Raw genomic sequence first — 17,849 nt, 5'->3', positions numbered from 1 at the left:
AACAGGAGGGTGAAGATCAGAGAGACACAGTGGGCTGTAGTTCAATCTTTAGAACAAAGAAAGAACAAAGAAAATTGCAGCACAGGAACAGGCCCTTCGGCTCTCCCAGCCTGCGCCGATCCAGATCCTTTATTTAAACCTGTCTCCTATTTTCCAAGGTCTACTTCCCTCTGTTCCCGCCCATTCATATACCTGTCTAGATGCTTCTTAAATGATGCTATCGTGCCCGCCTCTACCACCTCTGCTGGTAAAGCGTTCCAGGTACCCACCACCCTCTGCGTAAAAAACTTTCCACGCACATCTCCCTTAAACTTTCCTCCTCTCACTTTGAAATCGTGACCCCTTGTAACTGACACCCCCACTCTTGGGAAAAGCTTGTTGCTATCCACCCTGTCCATACCTCTCATAATTTTGTAGACCTCAATCAGGTCCCCCCTCAACCTCCGTCTTTCCAACGAAAACAATCCTAATCTACTCAACCTTTCTTCATAGCTAGCACCCTCCATACATCCTGGTGAACCTCCTCTGCACCCTCTCTAAAGCATCCACATCCTTCTGGTAATGTGGCGACCAGAACTGCACGCAGTATTCCAAATGTGGCCTAACCAAAGTCCGATACAACTGTAACATGACCTGCCAACTCTTGTACTCAATACCCCGTCCGATGAAGGCAAGCATGCTGTATGCCTTCTTGACCACTCTATCAACCTGCGTTGCCACCTTCAGGGTACAATGGACCTGAACTCCCAGATCTCTCTGCACATCAATTTTCTCCAAGACCTTCCTTTGACCATATAGTCCGCTCTATAAATGCATCACCTCACATTTGCCTGGATTGAACTCCATCTGCCATTTCTCTGCCCAACTCTCCAATCTATCTATATTTTGTTGTATTCTCTGACAGTCCTCCTCGCTATCTGCAACTCCACCAATCTTATTATCATCTGCAAACTTGCTAATCAGACCACCTATACCTTCCTCCAGGTCATTTATGTAGATCACAAACAACAGTGGTCCGAGCACGGATCCCTGTGGAACACCACTAGTCACCCTTCTCCATTTTGAGACACTCCCTTCCACCACTACTCTCTGTCTCCTGTTGCCCAGCCAGTTCTTTATCCATCTAGCTAGTACACCCTGAACCCCATATGACAATCACAAATCACAATTTGGGCAGCAGGGTAGCATGGTGGTTAGCATAAATGCTTCACAGCTCCAGGGTCCCAGGTTCGATTCCCGGCTGGGTCACTGTCTGTGTGGAGTCTGCACGTCCTCCCCCTGTGTGCGTGGGTTTCCTCCGGGTGCTCCGGTTTCCTCCCACAGTCCAAAGATGTGCGGGTTAGGTGGATTGGCCATGCTAAATTGCCCGTAGTGTCCTAATAAAAGTAAGGTTAAGGAGGGGTGGGGTGGGGGGGGGGGGGGGGTGGGGGGGGGGGGGGGGGGGGGGGTGAGGGGGGGGGGGGGGTTGTTGGGTTATGGGTATAGGGTGGATACGTGGGTTTGAGTAGGGTGATCATTGCTCGGCACAACATTGTGGGCCGAAGGGCCTGTTCTGTGCTGTACTGTTCTATTCTATGACTTCACTTTTTCCATCAACCTGCCATGGGAAACCTTATCAAACGCCTTACTAAAGTCCATGTATACGACATCTACAGCCCTTCCCTCATCAATTAACTTTGTCACTTCCTCAAAGAATTCTATTAGGTTTGTAAGACATGACCTTCCCTGCACAAAACCATGCTGCCTATCACTGATAAGTCTATTTTCTTCCAGATGTGAATAGATCCTATCCCTCAGTATCTTCTCCAACAGTTTGCCTACCACTGACGTCAAGCTCACAGGTCTATAATTCCCTGGATTACCCTGCTACCCTTCTTAAACAAAGGGACAACATTAGCAATTCTCCAGTCCTCCGGGACCTCACCCGTGCTCAAGGATGCTGCAAAGATATCTGTTAAGGCCCCAGCTATTTCGACCCTCGCTTCCCTCAGTAACCTGGGATAAATCCCATCCGGTCCTGGGGACTTTTCCACCTTAATGTCTTTTAGAATACCCAAAACTTCCCCCTTCCGTATGACAACTTGACCGAGAGTATTTAAACATCCATCCCTAGCCTCAACATCCGTCTTGTCCCTCTCCTTTGTGAATACCGATGCAAAGTACTCATTAAGAATCTCACCCATTTCCTCTGAGTCCACGCATAAATTTCCTCTTTTGTCTTTAAGTGGGCCAATCCTTTCTCTAGTTACCCTCTTGCTCCTTACATACGAATAAAAGGCTTTGGGATTTTCCTTAACCCTGTTAGCCAAAGGTATTTCATGACCCTTTTCAGCCCTCTTTATTGCGCGTTTGAGATTCGTCCTACTTTCCCGATATTCCTCCAAAGCTTCATCAGTTTTGAGTTGCCTCGATCCTATGTATGCTTCCTTTTTCATCTTAGCCAGTCTCACAATTTCACCCGTCATCCATGGTTCCCTAATCTTGCCATTTCTATCTTTCATTTTCACAGGAACATGTCTGTCCTGCACTCTAATCAACCTTTCCTTAAAAGACTTCCACATTTCAAATGTGGATTTACCCTTAAACAGCTGCTCCCAATCCACATTCCCTAGCTCCTGCCGAATTTTGTTATACTCTGCCTTTCCCCAATTTAGCACTCTTCCTTTAGGACCCCTCCTGTCCTTGTCCATGTGTGTTCTAAAACTTACGGAATTGTGATCGCTATTCCCAAAGTAATCACCGACTGAAACATCAACCACCTGGCTGGGATCATTCCCCAATACCAGGTCCAGTATGGTCCCTTCCCGAGTTGGACTATTTACATACTGCTCTAAAAAACTCTCCTGGATGCTCCTTACAAACTCTGCTCCATCTACGCCTCCAACACTACACGAATCCCACTTAATGTTGGGGAAGTTAAAATCTCCCATCACAACCACCCTATTGCTCCTACATTTTTCTATAATCTGACTGCATATTTGTACCTCTACTTCATGCTCACTTTTGGGAGGCCTGTAGTAAAGTCCCAACAATGTTACTGCACCCTTCCTATTTCTCAGCTCCACCCATATTGCCTCAGTGCTCGAATCCTCCATCATGCCCTCCTTAATCACAGCTGTGATATCATCTCTGACCAGTAATGCAACTCCTCCACCCTTTCTACCTCCCTCTCTATCCCTCCTGAAGCATCTATACCCTGGGATATTCAGTTGCCAGTCCTGCCCTTCCCTCAACCAAGTCTCAGTAATACCAATAGCATCATATTCCCAGGTACTGATCCAAGCCCTAAGTTCATCTGCCTTACCTGCTACACTTCTCGCATTAAAACAAACGCACCTCAGACCACCTTTGCGTTCATCATCTCTTCCCTGTCTACTCTTCCCCTTAGTCACATTGAGTTTATTGTCTCGTACCTTACTGGCTTTAGTTGCTGCTTCTTTACTGACCTCTAACTTCCTAATCTGGTTCCCATCCCCCTGCCACACTAGTTTAAAACCTCCCCAACAGTGTTAGCAAAAGCACCCCCTAGGACACTGGTTCCAGTCCTGCCCAGGTTTAGACCATCCGGTTTGTAATGGTCCCACCGCCCCCAGAACCGGTTCCAATGTCCCAAAAATCTGAACCCCTCCCTCCTGCACCATCTCTCAAGCCACATATTCATTCTGACTATTCTTGAATTTCTACTCTGACTGTCCCGTGGCACTGGTAGCAATCCTGAGATTACTACCTTTGAGGTCCTACTTTTTAACTTATCTCCTAACTCCCTAAATTCTGATTGTAGGACCTCATCCCTTTTTTTACCTGTATCGTTGGTGCCTATATGCACCACGACAACTGGCTGTTCACCCTCCCCCTTCAGTATGTCCTGCAGCCGATTGGAGACATCCCTGACCCGGGCACCCGGGAGGCAACATACCATTCGGGAGTCTCGTTTTCGATCACAAAAACGCCTGTCTACTCCCCTTACAATTGAATCACCTATGACTATAGCCCTGCCAGTCTTTTTCCCGCCCTTCTGTGCAGCAGAGCTAGCCACAGTGCCATGAGCCTGGCTGCTGCTGCCTTCCCCTGGTGAGACATCTCCCCCAACAGTATCCAAAACGGTATACCTGTTTTGGAGGGAGATGACCGCAGGGGGCACCTGCACTGCCTTCCTGCTCTTTCTCTGCCTTTTGGTCACCCATTCCCTGTCTCCATCACCAATCCTAATCTGCGGTGTGACCAACTCACTGAACGTGCTATCCACGACCTCCTCAGCATCGCGGATGCTCCAAAGTGAGTCCATCCACAGCTCCAGAGCCGTCATGCAGTCTAACAGGAGCTGCAGCTGGACACACTTCTTGCACATGAAGGAGTCAGGGGCATCGGCCGAGTCCCTGAACTCCCACGTTGAGCACGAGGAGCATAACACAGGTCTGGGATCTCCTGCCATTTTTACCCTTTACCTTAACTGATTTCAAATATAGTATCAAATAATTAATAAGTGAAAGGAATAAAGATTTTACTTACCAAATAAGTGGGTAATGGGAGTTAAGAAATTGACAGACGGGTTCAGAGAGGAATGGCTGTCAATCAAGCAATGTTTTGCCTGGAGAGCAGTTGTTTTAGCACTCTATTTGATGTCTGAGCTCTCAAATATGAACGTGAGTCTAGCGGAAAGCCCAGACATCCATTATAGACCATAAGACATAGGAGCGGAAGTAAGGCCATTCGGCCCATCGAGTCCACTCCACAAGTCCATTATACTGTATAAACAGCTGTGTTCCAGGAAAAACATCGCTGGATTGACAGCTTCAGCTTTCAGATCTATTCTGTCATTTTCATAATCTTTATTTACAGAAGATAAAGAGGTTTTAAGTACGCGCCGTTTCTGCTATTTGATATTTTTAATGATCTGGATGATTGACATTTTTATTAGGTCGTAGTAAAAACAATGTTTAGGAAAAATTACATTTTTTTAAAAGGTTTTTTTTTAGTACATACTATTTCCACTCAAGGGTTCATTGGTTCTATGCAGAGTTGCTGCCTCTCCCTCCGAACTCTTGTCATGAGGAAAGGACTGATAAAGCCTGCAAGCAGCAGTGTCAGGGAGGAAAGCGGTGAGTTGGAGGGGTCTAGAGTACGAGAGCAAGGAGGATATGCAGGACACTAGTTAGACCTCAGCTGGAATATTGTGTATAGTTCTGCAGAAGTGGTTCCTGGGAGGAGAAACCTTAGTTCTGGAGAAAGACGGGAGATGTTGGGACTATCCTCAACCAGGTTGTTCTCCTTGGAGAGAAGTTGGAGGTGTTTCAAATCATGAAAGGTTTGCACAGTAAGAAGTCTTACAACACCAGGTTAAAGTCCAACAGGTTTGTTTCAAACACGAGCTTTCGGAGCACGGCTCCTTCTTCACCTGAAGAAGGAGCCGTGCTCCGAAAGCTCGTGTTTGAAACAAACCTGTTGGACTTTAACCTGGTGTTGTAAGACTTCTTACTGTGCTCACCCCAGTCCAACGCCGGCATCTCCACATCATGAAAGGTTTGGACAGAGGAGACAGGGTGAAACTGCTCCCATCTGTAAAAGGACCATGAACGAGAGGGCACAGATTGAAAGTGATTTGCAAAAGAAGCAAATGTGATGTAAGAAGAAATCGTATCGCAGAACGAGTGGTTGTGGTCTGGCCTGGATATGCGCTGCAGGCATCAATTGAGGCATTCAAGTAGCAGTGGAAACAATGTGTAGGGGTACGGGGAAAAGGCTGAGAAACGGCACTAAGTCATGATGCTCGTTTAGAGAGTCAGTGCAGACACGATGGGCTGAATGGTCTCCTGATGTGATTCTGTGATTGTTATTAATACTGGATCCTTTTAGGTTGATAGCTAGAATACTTAATGCAGTGAAACAAACCTTCAATCCTTAACTCTAAGTGAGTGAAAAGGGAAGAACTACTGCCTGAAGATGGAGAGGCAACACAATGGAAGAACAATGACAGCGATGTTGACATTAGGCAAGTTCCAGGTATAAGGATTTCAGTCTCAAGCCAGTAGCAGAATTGGGTCTATCATCCAAGTTGCAAATTCTAATGTATTCTCCTCTTCCTTATCGTTTTTGCTGTGTATATTTTATTTTTCGCTCTTCATAGTTTGCCCAGGATCTCTGCTCTCACAGTCATGGCTATTGAAAGATTTATTTAACCTCAAGTAAACAGCATTTTAAAACCAAGCAGAGGATCATTATTCCTAATGCAGTTTTGTGTTCAGGGGTTAATGGGGTTGCAGGAGGGAAAATTCTTTCCGTGATGAAGGTGGCAGAAGGTGTAGTGGGGACATGAGGAAAAACATTTTTACGCAGAGGGTAGTGGTGGAGGCAGAGACCCTAAACTCCTTTAAAAAGTACCTGGATCTGCACCTACAGGGCTATGGACCGGGTGCAGGGAGGTGGGATTAGAAAGGCCTGGATGTCCTAGGGCCGCATGGACAAGATGGGCCAAATGGCCTTCTTCCTGTGCTGTAACTTTTCTATGATGAGAATGTAAGTCATTGTGGAAGTGGGCTGTGCAGGTGCAAGCTGGCTGTTCAAATGTTAAATTCAAAACCTCAGTCTCGGTGACAAAAGGTAGCAATGTTACCTTTGAATCGACTTTCTGAACCTTTTTGAGTCCATTCTCCCAAAATCGCAGAATTTTGTTTTGCCAAAGTTCTTTCTTCAAAGGAATGAGTGCACTCTGTACAGTCTGGCAACGTGGTCTATTGACTGATCGCAATCTCTGGATATGTTCCAGTCTGACGTTGAAGACAAGATATTTTTGTGTTGGCATTAATCCAAATCTAGTCTGCTGTGCCTCCCACTGTTGGTGTGGGAATGGAGTGTGACTTCACTCTCAGTGACAGACACAACATTCACCTTGGGTGGCTTTACAAACACGGGCTCAGCGCTGTTGTGGGCCACATGCTCACTTCACAGTGTGATTCTGCGCTCGAGGCTTTTCAAGGAGCCGTGATCTTCGGCGCACAAGTGAAGAATGAATCTGCATCCATCTCGCACGCTGCTTACTCATTGTTTGAGCAACATAGAGAAGTGTGCCAGAATTATCACTGAATATTTATATGGCACCTTTCACATTCTCAGGACATCCCACTACATTTACCAGCCAATAGGTTACTGTGATGGTGTAGTCACATTGCCATTTGGGAAACTGGGTCGGCAATTTGCAATTAATCCCACAAACAGCACGGAGAAAAATAAGCAGTTCATGAGGTTCTTGGGGGTGTTGGTTGAGGGGTGGGTGTTGGTTGAGGGGTGGGTGTAGGTTGAGGGGTGGGTGTAGGTTGAGGGGTGGGTTCTGGTTGAGGGGTGGGTGTTGGTTGAGGGGTGGATGTTGGTTGAGGGGTGGGTTCTGGTTGAGGGGTGGGTGTAGGTTGAGGGGGTGGGTGTTGGTGAGGGGTGGGTGTTGGTTGAGGGGTGGGTGTTGGTTGAGGGGTGGGTTCTGGTTGAGGGATGGGGGTTGGTTGAGGGGTGGGTGTTGGTTGAGGGGTGGGTTTTGGTTGAGGGGTGGGTTTTGGTTGAGGGGTGGGTTCTGGTTGAGGGGTGGGTGTTGGTTGAGGGGTGGGTTTTGGTTGAGGGGTGGGTGTTGGTTGAGGGGTGGGTGTTGGTTGAGGGGTGGGTTTAGTTGAGGGGGGTTTGGTTGAGGGTGGGTCTGGTTGAGGGGTGGGGTTTGGTTGAGGGGTGGTGTAGGTTGAGGGGTGGGTGTTGGTTGAGGGGTGGGTTCTGGTTGAGGGTGGGTGTTGGTTGAGGGGTGGATGTTGGTTGAGGGGTGGGTTCTGGTTGAGGGGTGGGTTTTGGTTGAGGGGTGGGTGTTGGTTGAGGGGTGGGTTCTGGTTGAAGGGTGGGTTCTGGTTGAGGGGTGGGTGTTGGTTGAGGGGTGGGTTCTGGTTGAGGGGTGGGTGTTGGTTGAGGGGTGGGTTCTGGTTGAGGGGTGGGTGTTTGTTGAGGGGTGGGTTCTGGTTGAGGGGTGGGTGTTGGTTGAGGGGTGGGTTTGGTTGAGGTGTGGGTGTTGGTTGAGGGGTGGGTTTTGGTTGAGGGGTGGGTGTTGGTTGAGGGGTGGGTGTTGGTTGAGGGGTGGGTGTTGGTTGAGGGATGGGTGTTGGTTGAGGGGTGGGTTCTGGTTGAAGGGTGGGTGTTGGTTGTGGTGTGGGTTCTGGTTGAGGGTGGGTGTTGGTTGAGGGGTGGGTTCTGGTTGAAGGGTGGGTTCTGGTTGAAGGGTGGGTGTTGGTTGAGGGGTGGGTTCTGGTTGAGGGGTGGGTGTTGGTTGAGGGGTGGGTTCTGGTTTAGGGGTGGGTGTTGGTTGAGGGGTGGGTTTGGTTGAGGGGTGGGTTCTGGTTGAAGGGTGGGTTCTGGTTGAGGGGTGGGTGTTGGTTGAGGGGTGGGTGTTGGTTGAGGGGTGGGTGTTGGTTGAGGGGTGGGTGTTGGTTGAGGGGTGGGTTCTGGTTGAAAGTTGGGTGTTGGTTGAGGGGTGGGTTCTGGTTTAGGGGGGGCTCTGGTTGAGGGGTGGGTTTTGGTTGAGGGGTGGGTTCTGGTTGAGGGGTGGGTTGGTTGAGGGGTGGGTTCTGGTTGAAGGGTGGGTGTTGGTTGAGGGGTGGGTTTGGTTGAGGGGTGGGTGTTGGTTGAGGGGTAGGTTCTGGTTGAGGGGTGGGTGTTGGTTGAGGGGTGGGTGTTGGTTGAGGGGTGGGTGTTGGTTGAGGGGTAGGTGTTGGTTGAGGGGTGGGTGTTGGTTGAGGGGTGGGTGTAGGTTGAGGGGTGGGTGTTGGTTGAAGGGTGGGTGTTGGTTGAGGGGTGGGTGTTGGTTGAGGGGTGGGTTTTGGTTGAGGGGTGGGTTTGGTTGAGGGGTGGGTGTTGGTTGAGGGGTGGGTTCTGGTTGAAGGGTGGGTGTTGGTTGAGGTGTGGGTTCTGGTTGAGGGGTGGGTGTTGGTTGAGGTGTGGGTTCTGGTTGAAGGGTGGGTTCTGGTTGAGGGATGGGTTTTGGTTGAGGGGTGGGTGTTGGTTGATGGGTGGGTGTTGGTTGAGGGGTGGGTGTTGGTTGAGGGGTGGGTTTTGGTTGAGGGGTGGGTGTTGGTTGAGGGGTGGGTTCTGGTTGAGGTGTGGGTGTTGGTTGAGGGGTGGGTTTGGTTGAGGGGTGGGTGTTTGTTGAGGGGTGGGTTCTGGTTGAAGGGTGGGTTCTGGTTGAGGGGTGGGTGTTGGTTGAGGGGTGGGTGTTGGTTGAGAGGTGGGTTCTGGTTGAAGGGTGGGTGTTGGTTGAGGGGTGGGTTCTGGTTTAGGGGGGGGTTCTGGTTGATAGGTGGGTTTTGGTTGAGGGGTGGGTTCTGGTTGAGGGGTGGGTGTTGGTTGAGGGGTGGGTGTTGGTTGAGGGGTGGGTTTGGTTGAGGGGTGGGTGTTGGTTGAGGGGTAGGTTCTGGTTGAGGGATGGGTGTTGGTTGAGGGATGGGTTCTGGTTTAGGGGGGGTTCTGGTTGATAGGTGGGTTTTGGTTGAGGGGTGGGTTCTGGTTGAGGGGTGGGTGTTGGTTGAGGGGTGGGTGTTGGTTGAGGGGTGGGTTTGGTTGAGGGGTGGGTGTTGGTTGAGGGGTAGGTTCTGGTTGAGGGGTGGGTGTTGGTTGAGGGGTGAGTGTTGGTTGAGGGGTGGGTGTTGGTTGAGGGGTGGGTGTTGGTTGAGGGGAAGGTGTTGGTTGAGCGGTGGGTTCTGGTTGAGGGGTGGGTGTTGGTTGAGGGGTGGGTTCTGGTTGAAGGGTGGGTGTTGGTTGAGGGGTGGGTGTTGGTTGAGGGGTGGGTTTGGTTGAGGGGTGGGTGTTGGTTGAGGGGTGGGTGTTGGTTGAGGGGTGGGTTCTGGTTGAAGGGTGGGTGTTGGTTGAGGGGTGGGTTTGGTTGAGGGGTGGGTGTTGGTTGAGGGGTGGGTGTTGGTTGAGGGGTGGGTTCTGGTTGAGGGTGGTTGTGGTTGAGGGGTGGGTGTTGGTTGAGGGGTGGGTGTTGGTTGAGGGGTGGGTTCTGGTTGAAGGGTGGGTGTTGGTTGAAGGGTGGGTGTTGGTTGAAGGGCGAATGTTGGCCCATTGAATCATTCCTACTGCACAAGAGATGGGAAATGATCGAACTTCCCCCAGTAGTTGAGGAGTTAAAGGCAGCGAGTGATGGAATGACATGGACTCAGGGCGGGGGGATTCACTGATCTTAGCCCTGGTCTATACAGAGTTAACTAAACACAAGTGGGGAGCAGGGGGGGGGTCTCTGCCTTTGGGACCGGTGCCCCATGGACTAGAGAGAATTCAGGTTGGATTCTCCGTTCCTGAGGCTAAGTGCCGACTTAACCGGACAATCCGCGGGTGTTTTACGATGGGAAAATCGGCGCGAACCCCTCACCGATTCGGGTACCAGTGAGGGGCTAGCACCGGCGCTGCGTGAAACATTCGCGGATCATGTGGAAGATGGCCGGAGAATCAGCGAGTCCCAGGCTGCTCATGCTCAGGGCTGACGGCCTGTACCGGCCGCGCCCGAAAACATGGCGTCAGCCGTGCTGGAACCCTAACCCACCTACCCACCCCGACCCCGCAGCCCATCCCCTGGCCACCCCCCACCACTCCCCCCAGCCCTAGCAGAAGCCCCTCCGGCCAGCAGCACGGACCCCGGACGAGTGTGGCTGCACTGGATGCTGTTCGCAGCTGCCCGCCTCCAGTGGGTAGCTGACACAGCTCGTTAACGGACAATATGATTAATTGCAGGAGGCAGACTTGGATTTTTCACTCAGCCTCCAGGCTCCTGCGGGCAGTGGAGCCGGTTTAGATTAAGCCAAATGAATGGGGGAATTAGGGTGATGCGAGAGGAAGGGGTGTGGTGTGAGGCATTGAGGAGGGTGAACGCGACATTGTCTTGCGCGAGGCTCAGCCTCATTCAGCTAAAGGTAATTTTTTGTGATCACCTCACCAGAGCGAGGATGAGCCGCGATTTGGAAGGGACGGAAGATAGGTGCGCGCATTGTTCACATCACACGCACATGTTCTGGTCGTGCCCCAGTTTTGGGAGTCCTTTTTTGACACCGTGTTGGCGATCCTGAATGTGGCGGTGAAACCCTGCCCCCTGGTGACGGTTTCTGGGCTCTCCAAAGTGCCGGAATTGCAGACGGGAGCAGGGGCTGATGTCCTGGCCTTTGCTTTGTTGGTGGCTTGGAGGAGAATCATATTGGGCAGGAGGATGGCGGTACTGCTGAAGGTTTTGGCCTGGTTGGTAGATTTGGTGGAGTTTGTGCGTCTCAAGACGGTCAGGTCTACCTTGAGAGGGTTTTTATCGAAGATGGTGACCATTCATAGTGTATTTCAAAGAATCGGTCACTGCGAGAGTTTAAGGGGGGAGGGGGCTGACTTGTTTACGGGGGAGGGGTGGTTGCCTGGGTGGGATTGGGGGAGGGTGGGTGAAGTGGAAAGTCTTTATAAAACGTGTTTATTGATGGAATCTTGTAAAATAACGTTTGTTATGTTTCATGTCTTTTATATTCTTTTGGATGAAAGATTAAAAACTTCATAAAAATCATTTCCAAAAAACATTGTTAGGCATGACCTTCCTCTGACAAAGCCTCTGGGCCTTTTCCAAAACTTAAGGATTCTTGGAAGATTACTACCAGTGCATCCACTATCTCTATAGCCAATTTCTTTAATATCCTGGGATTCAATCCATCAGGTTTAGAACATAGAACATACAGTGCAGAAGGAGACCATTTGGCCCATCGAGTCTGCACCGACCTACTTAAGCCCTCATTTCCACCCTATCCCTACGCAACCCAATAATCCCTCCTCATCTTTTTGGACACTAAGGGCAACTTAGCGTGGCCAATCCACCTAACCTGCACATCTTTGGACTGTGGGAGGAAACCGGAGCACCCGGAGGAAACCCATGCAGACACGGGGAGAACGTGCAGACTCCACACAGACAGTGACCCAGCAGGGAATCGAACCTGGGACCCTGGCGCTGTGAAGCCACAGTGCTATCCACTCGAGCTAGTGTGCTGCCCTATCGTCCTTTAATCCCATTAGTTTCCCTGGTGTTCTTTCTCCAGTGATAGATATTGTATTTATTTCCCATCCCCCTTTTGCCCCTTAATTATTTTGTGCTTTTGGAATGTTATTAGTGTCTTCTACCATGAAGACTGATGCAAAGCATTGATTTAACTGCTCTATTATTTCCCCAGTCTCATTCTCTATAGGACCTACGTTCACTTGGCCTCTCCCTTCGTCTTTATATATTTAAAGAAGCTCTTTTAGTCTATTTATATTTCACTTGCCAATTTACTCTCATTGTTTATTGTTAGGTAAACATGGGTAGTTTTAATGGATTCATATTTGTATTGGTAAACGTTAGAAATAAGATTTAGTTTTAGGTGGGTTTTATTTAATGTTTCTGTGCCTTGAAGGGTAAAACACATAGTTAGATTCATGCTGGACTAAGGTGTTTGTATGTGTGGGGACTGGTTAAGTTCCAATTGAGTTTCTATTGTGCTTAGAGAGAGCTGCAGAGAGGGCTACAGTGTGAAAAACAAATAAAGAGCATAAGAATGTGGGTGCTGCTTAGCAACTGGAGGTACTTGGAAGGTAAAAAGCTTTTAAGTTTTAGTTTCGGTAATTTGATACAAGATCACATGGCGTGAACATCTCTCAATTCTGCCTGAAGATTGGACAGGATGGGATGCAAAGAGGCACGTTTCTTAAGGTACAAGGTACAATCCAGATAATCAGGGAATTGAGACAGAAGGTATGTTTGAAGTCCGGAGTTAAGTGAGCAGAGACCAAGGTACTGTTCAGAATTCAAGGAAGAGTAGACAAAGTGTGCTGAGTTAAAGAGACAATCACAGTCACAAGGTTTGGGGCAGCAGACTTCAGAGGTAGATTAAATGTTTGATATCAAGTGTTAAAGCAATTATGAGCAGTTTGCACAGCAGTCAAGACCAAGAAATCTTAAGGGGGCTGATGTGAAACCCTGGACTGGATTCACTGTTCTAAGTGGAGCAGAAACTTTGTTCTAATATGTCATTTATAAAACCTGGACTGAATTTCAGAACCACAAAGGGAAAGCATTAGCATTTAAGTCTCTGATTCTCTAAGTTCATAAGATAAAGGAGCAGAATTAGGTCATTTGGCCAATTGAGTCTGATCTGCCATTTGATCATGGCTGATCCCATCCTGGCCTTAACTCCACCGTCCTGCCCGTTCTCCATAACCCTTCAACCCACTGACAATTCAAATCTGTCTAACTCCTCCTTAAATTTACTCACTGTCCCAGCATCCACCGCACTCTGGGGTAACAAATTCCACAGATTCACAACCTTTTAGGAGAGGTAGTTTCTCCTCAACTCCATTTTAAATTTGCTACCTCTTATCCTAAGTCTATGACCTCTCGTTCTAGAATGCCCCACAAGAGGAACCATCAGCTCCACGTCTACTTTATCCCTACCATGATGAGAGGGGATTTTAAAGTGTGTTGTTGGGTGTGGAGTTTAGAAACTCTCATGTGACAATTATCTGAGGGGATTCTGAGGAGAAAACCACAGGCACTAACCTGGGTTCAAAGCCGAGTGGGTATTTGACCACAGTCACCTTGTGTGCTTAAAAGATACTTTGGGTGGGATTTACCTGCCAACCTGCCGTGTGTTTTTCAGCGGCAGAGGCAGCCCGCCAGTGGGATTTATGGGTTCCACCGTTGTCAACGGGATTTCTCCTCGTCACCAGGAAACCCGTGCGCTGTCGTGGGAGCGGAATATCCACCCCCTGTGTGATAATGAGACAATTACATCTTAAAATCTACTTTGTCATCTGGTATAATCCAAAAAACTGTGCAATTGCAAAGTTAAGCGGGGGGCACTGAGTAAAGGTAAATTACATAATGATCCAACTTTTCATGTTTAAAAAGTGCTTCTTTCCTTGTTGTTAAAACTAATTAGGGGTCCCGTGACTCTGCTCTCCCACATTTTATTTACAAAAGTAAAAGATACCGTGTTCTGAGGCAGGGTTCCAATCTCGGATCAGCTATAACACCAACTGGGATCCTAACATTATTTTCTCCCTCTTTATTATGTTTTTGGTTATCTTTTGTTGGTCTTTAAAACTTTCCCATTCCTCTCGCTTACCACCAGTAATATCTTTACAATATTGTATGTTTTTTTCTTTCGGTTTTATACTATCCTTGGTTAACAGGTGGCACAGTGGTTAGCACTGTTGCCTCACAGCACCGAGGACCTGGGTTTGATCCTAGCCCTGGGTCACTGTCCGTATGGAATTTGCACATTCTCCCCATGTCTGCGTGGGTCTCACCCCCACAACCCAAAGATGTGCAGGGTAGGTGGATTGGCCACGCTAAATTGCCCCTTAATTGGAGAAGAATTGGGTACTCTAAATTTATTTTTTTTAAACTTCCTTGGTTAACAATGGTTGATTTATCTCCTTCCTAGAATCCTTCTTCCTCACTGGGATATATGGACACGTTTGTTGAACTTCTCTCGCCCTAAAATTTCAGACTAAATTATGTATTGAATAATTTTAGAACTTCATCGGGTTTATCTGTTTATTCTTTGCAATAATATCATAATATCAGACTGGCGGATAAAGTATATATTCACTTGTTCAGCTTCTATGTACCTCATCTTGAAGAAATCATGCATATTGAGAACTTTTCACCAAAGTTCTGGGTTTTGTGTTTGGTCTGGCCCTTGGGTCAGTCCAGTTTGGTCTGGTAATGTTGATTAGTTGCCCATGTTGGTTTACAGCTCAGGTGCAGGTTTCAATGACGGCGCCGCAGTAACTAACCATTTTTCCAAAGACTCTTCCCTAGAGGTCGCATTGCCATGGGTGATGGCATTCCTGACCCCTTTAGTTTTGTGCAGCGATTTACTCCATCACCCATTCTGGGTCTTCCCTGTAATATCGGAGGGCTCTTGTTTTTTTGCATTTTACAGTGGCTGAGGCTTTGGCTGAGGTTGTAAACCTTTCGATTAATTTTCGGCCGCTGCCCACTGGTATAGTTGCTGATTCAGAACCGGGCCTGACCTCGAAGCTTTTGGAAATGAGCTGCTGTGACATTCTTTACAGAAAGGCTGACAACTGAATTCTTTGCTCAACAAGGCCAGGACCTCTGACTCTGGGGTCTGTGGGCATTCACAAGGTGGCCTCGGCTGTACAGTGGAGGTTTTTCTTCTGTTTTTCTGCTTCCAATTCTGCAGTGGGGCTTCTTTCAAGTGATCTTCATCTGCACTTCAGTCAGACCAGAATGTTTCTGCTTTAATTTTCCAGCTTTTACATTCTGCTGCAGCTTCTCTGAGGTTCTGGGGTTAGTTGCCAGCATGTTGTCGGTCTGTTCAGTATCTCAAGAGGTTCTGAGTCTTATGTGGTTGAACATGAGTGTTCATTGTTAACACATGCTTATGTACATGCACGCATATAGGTTATAAATCAAGCTATGAGCTAATGCTGTGCTTGCTTCGACATGTCTCTACTGACCCTAGTCTCGGGACCTGCGTCTCCTTACATAACACTGTAGGAAGTAGTGTTTTACAGTCACACATTAACCCTTTCTATGCCAGTTACCCCTATACCACAGTAAGGGGTACATACCTCTCCCTATGTATCTGTCAACAAGGCCTGCTGCTGATTTCAACCTGGAAGATCTCTGACTGGCTCTCTAGCTTCAAGAGCTGACCACGATCCTTAATTGGGTGACAAGTCCCCCCCCCACCATCCCTGGAACCCCGCGCATTGACCATGGCCAATCCATCTAACCTGCACATCTTTGCACTGTGGGAGAAAACTGGAGCACCCGGAGGAAACCCATGTAGACATGGGGAGAAAATGCAGATTCCACACAGTCACCCAAGGTCAGAATCAAACCAGGGTTCCTAGTGTTGTGAGGCAGCAGTGCCGACCACTGTGCCACCCAGTATCAGAGGATATGACAGAACAATAGTCCAGCAAGAGTTAATGCTTTCAGGGAGATGAGGATGGGGTGAAATTGGAATTAGAAAAAAACGCAAATTAAAAACTGGCTGTGTTTTAGATTCTATAGAATAGGTTTGAGTCGTCCTGATTTAACGCAATGCTCTTAATTCGAATCAATACCACAATCTAGCTTCTGGTGATGATTTCTTTGAGCTGTCACATATTGAGTTTAAGGACTGAGAGTCTGAAAATGACAATTGGCTGTTTCTCAGTCCTGACTTTGACCTTCAGTTTCTATAAAAGCTCAGTATTTGATGGTGGAGAATTGGCTGGGAGGAATGTAAGTGACTGGTGCTAATTTAATCATACAATTTTCTCATGTTAATCACTCTGTTTGCTAACAAGTACTCATGAAGTTAACAGACCAGTGCTTCCCTTTCATGTTGTGGAGACTAGTTATTGCAACGTTCGGTACAGCCTGGGTGTTTGCACGGGCAAGCAAGAAAAGGAGAGGGTGATTTCGGAACGCAGAAGCAGAAGGGGACCATTCGGCCCCTCAAATTTGTCCCAGAATTCAGTTAGATGACGGTTGATCTGTATCGTAACTCCAATTACCAGCCTTGGGTTCCGTAACCCCTAATATCCAACAAAAAAGTCTCAATCTCAGTTATGAAAATTTCAATTGTCCCCCAGCATCGAATGGCTTTTGGTGAAGAAAGTTCTAATTTTAATTTTATGGTGGCCTCTTTTTATTTTGTACTCCCCCGTCAGAAAAAATTGTTTTTCTCGATTGTCCCCAGCAAGCCTTTGAATCATCCTGAATAGCTCAATTAGACAGATAGCCCCGATACTCGTTCATACAGTTATAAATATAGTCAAAATCAGAAGCTTCTGAAGGAGTCCCAAATGCTGTTATTGTGCAGTTGTTGCTGTGAACCTTGTGAAAATGGGAGGCACACCTGGTCATACTAAAATACTGCTTGTTGTATTAAAAATAACCCACCCAACTTGTTATGAAGAAATCAATGAGTATTCAACCCAATCTCCTCTTATGACTCGTGGCAGCTGGGCTGCACAATCAGTGAAAGAGAAAAAATGATTTGCCTGCCCGTTAATTTTGCAGCAAAGTTTACCCGGGGTGGCTTTCTATAAAAATAGATTTTAAAATGTTTTTTAAAATACCAGCCAGAACATTATTGATTGTGGGAACAGAATCAAGTAACAGATGTTGTTTGTCCAATTTTCCCACAGTCGCACAAGCAGGCAGACCCAGTTGGAAGTGGGAAAGTTGGGAAAATAGTGGGAAGCTGTATCCTGACAACTTCCCGATGCGTTTCCACCCCCCAGAACTTGCCAGCAGTGGGCTGGGAACAGAGACAGCTCCGTGTCGGCAGGTAGCTAATTAGTCAAATTAAGTCGGCTGGGGGCTATTTTGCACCAGTGCCAGTGTTACCGAGGTCGGGGTAGCCATAGCAGTGTGTGTGTGGAGGCCTCTGGCTCAATTAAGGCAGCCTCCCAGTGGAAGGCCAGGGGGCCAATGGAGCTGGAGTTTCCATGCTCCTGTGAGGGAGGGGGCCATGTGGATGAAAAGCCACATTCCCATTGTTCACAGGCCTGAAGAAGAGATTTCCCCTCCATTTTAACGGCATTGTCAGCTTTTCATTTATAAATTCAATGTAGGCAGCTTGAGCGCCCCCATATTGAGGAGCCTTCGCCCTCCCCTCCCAGCCTCAGCAGCACCCACATTCCCTGGTGGGATTGCTGGCATGATATTGCTCTGGGCCTGCTGCATCGGGAGCCTGCCTGCCCAGTGAGACAGCAATCCTGGAGGAGGCCAGTCAGGAGGCAGGCATGAGAAGGCCGCTGATGTCATGGGTGGGCTCAGGGCACCGACGTTGGAATCCCAAAAT

At 48.2% G+C, this 17,849-nt stretch overlaps 1 protein-coding gene and 1 long non-coding RNA gene across 2 annotated transcripts in view; one reads left to right on the top strand and one right to left on the bottom strand.

The window, feature by feature from the left end:
* LOC119957195 (cAMP-specific 3',5'-cyclic phosphodiesterase 4B-like) overlaps positions 1-17,849 on the bottom strand; it is a 597,446-nt gene that overhangs the window by 234,776 nt on the left and 344,821 nt on the right. The gene's annotated exons all lie outside the window — the stretch shown is intronic.
* LOC119957198 lies at positions 5,061-5,560 on the top strand. The gene is made up of 2 exons (XR_005458764.1): positions 5,061-5,305; positions 5,521-5,560. It is a non-coding gene; the product is annotated as an uncharacterized LOC119957198 (long non-coding RNA).

Source organism: Scyliorhinus canicula, chromosome 25, assembly GCF_902713615.1.
Source record: "Scyliorhinus canicula chromosome 25, sScyCan1.1, whole genome shotgun sequence".
In the NCBI taxonomy this organism is placed as follows: Eukaryota; Metazoa; Chordata; class Chondrichthyes; order Carcharhiniformes; family Scyliorhinidae; genus Scyliorhinus; species Scyliorhinus canicula.
This window is presented reverse-complemented; position numbering and strand designations above follow the sequence as displayed.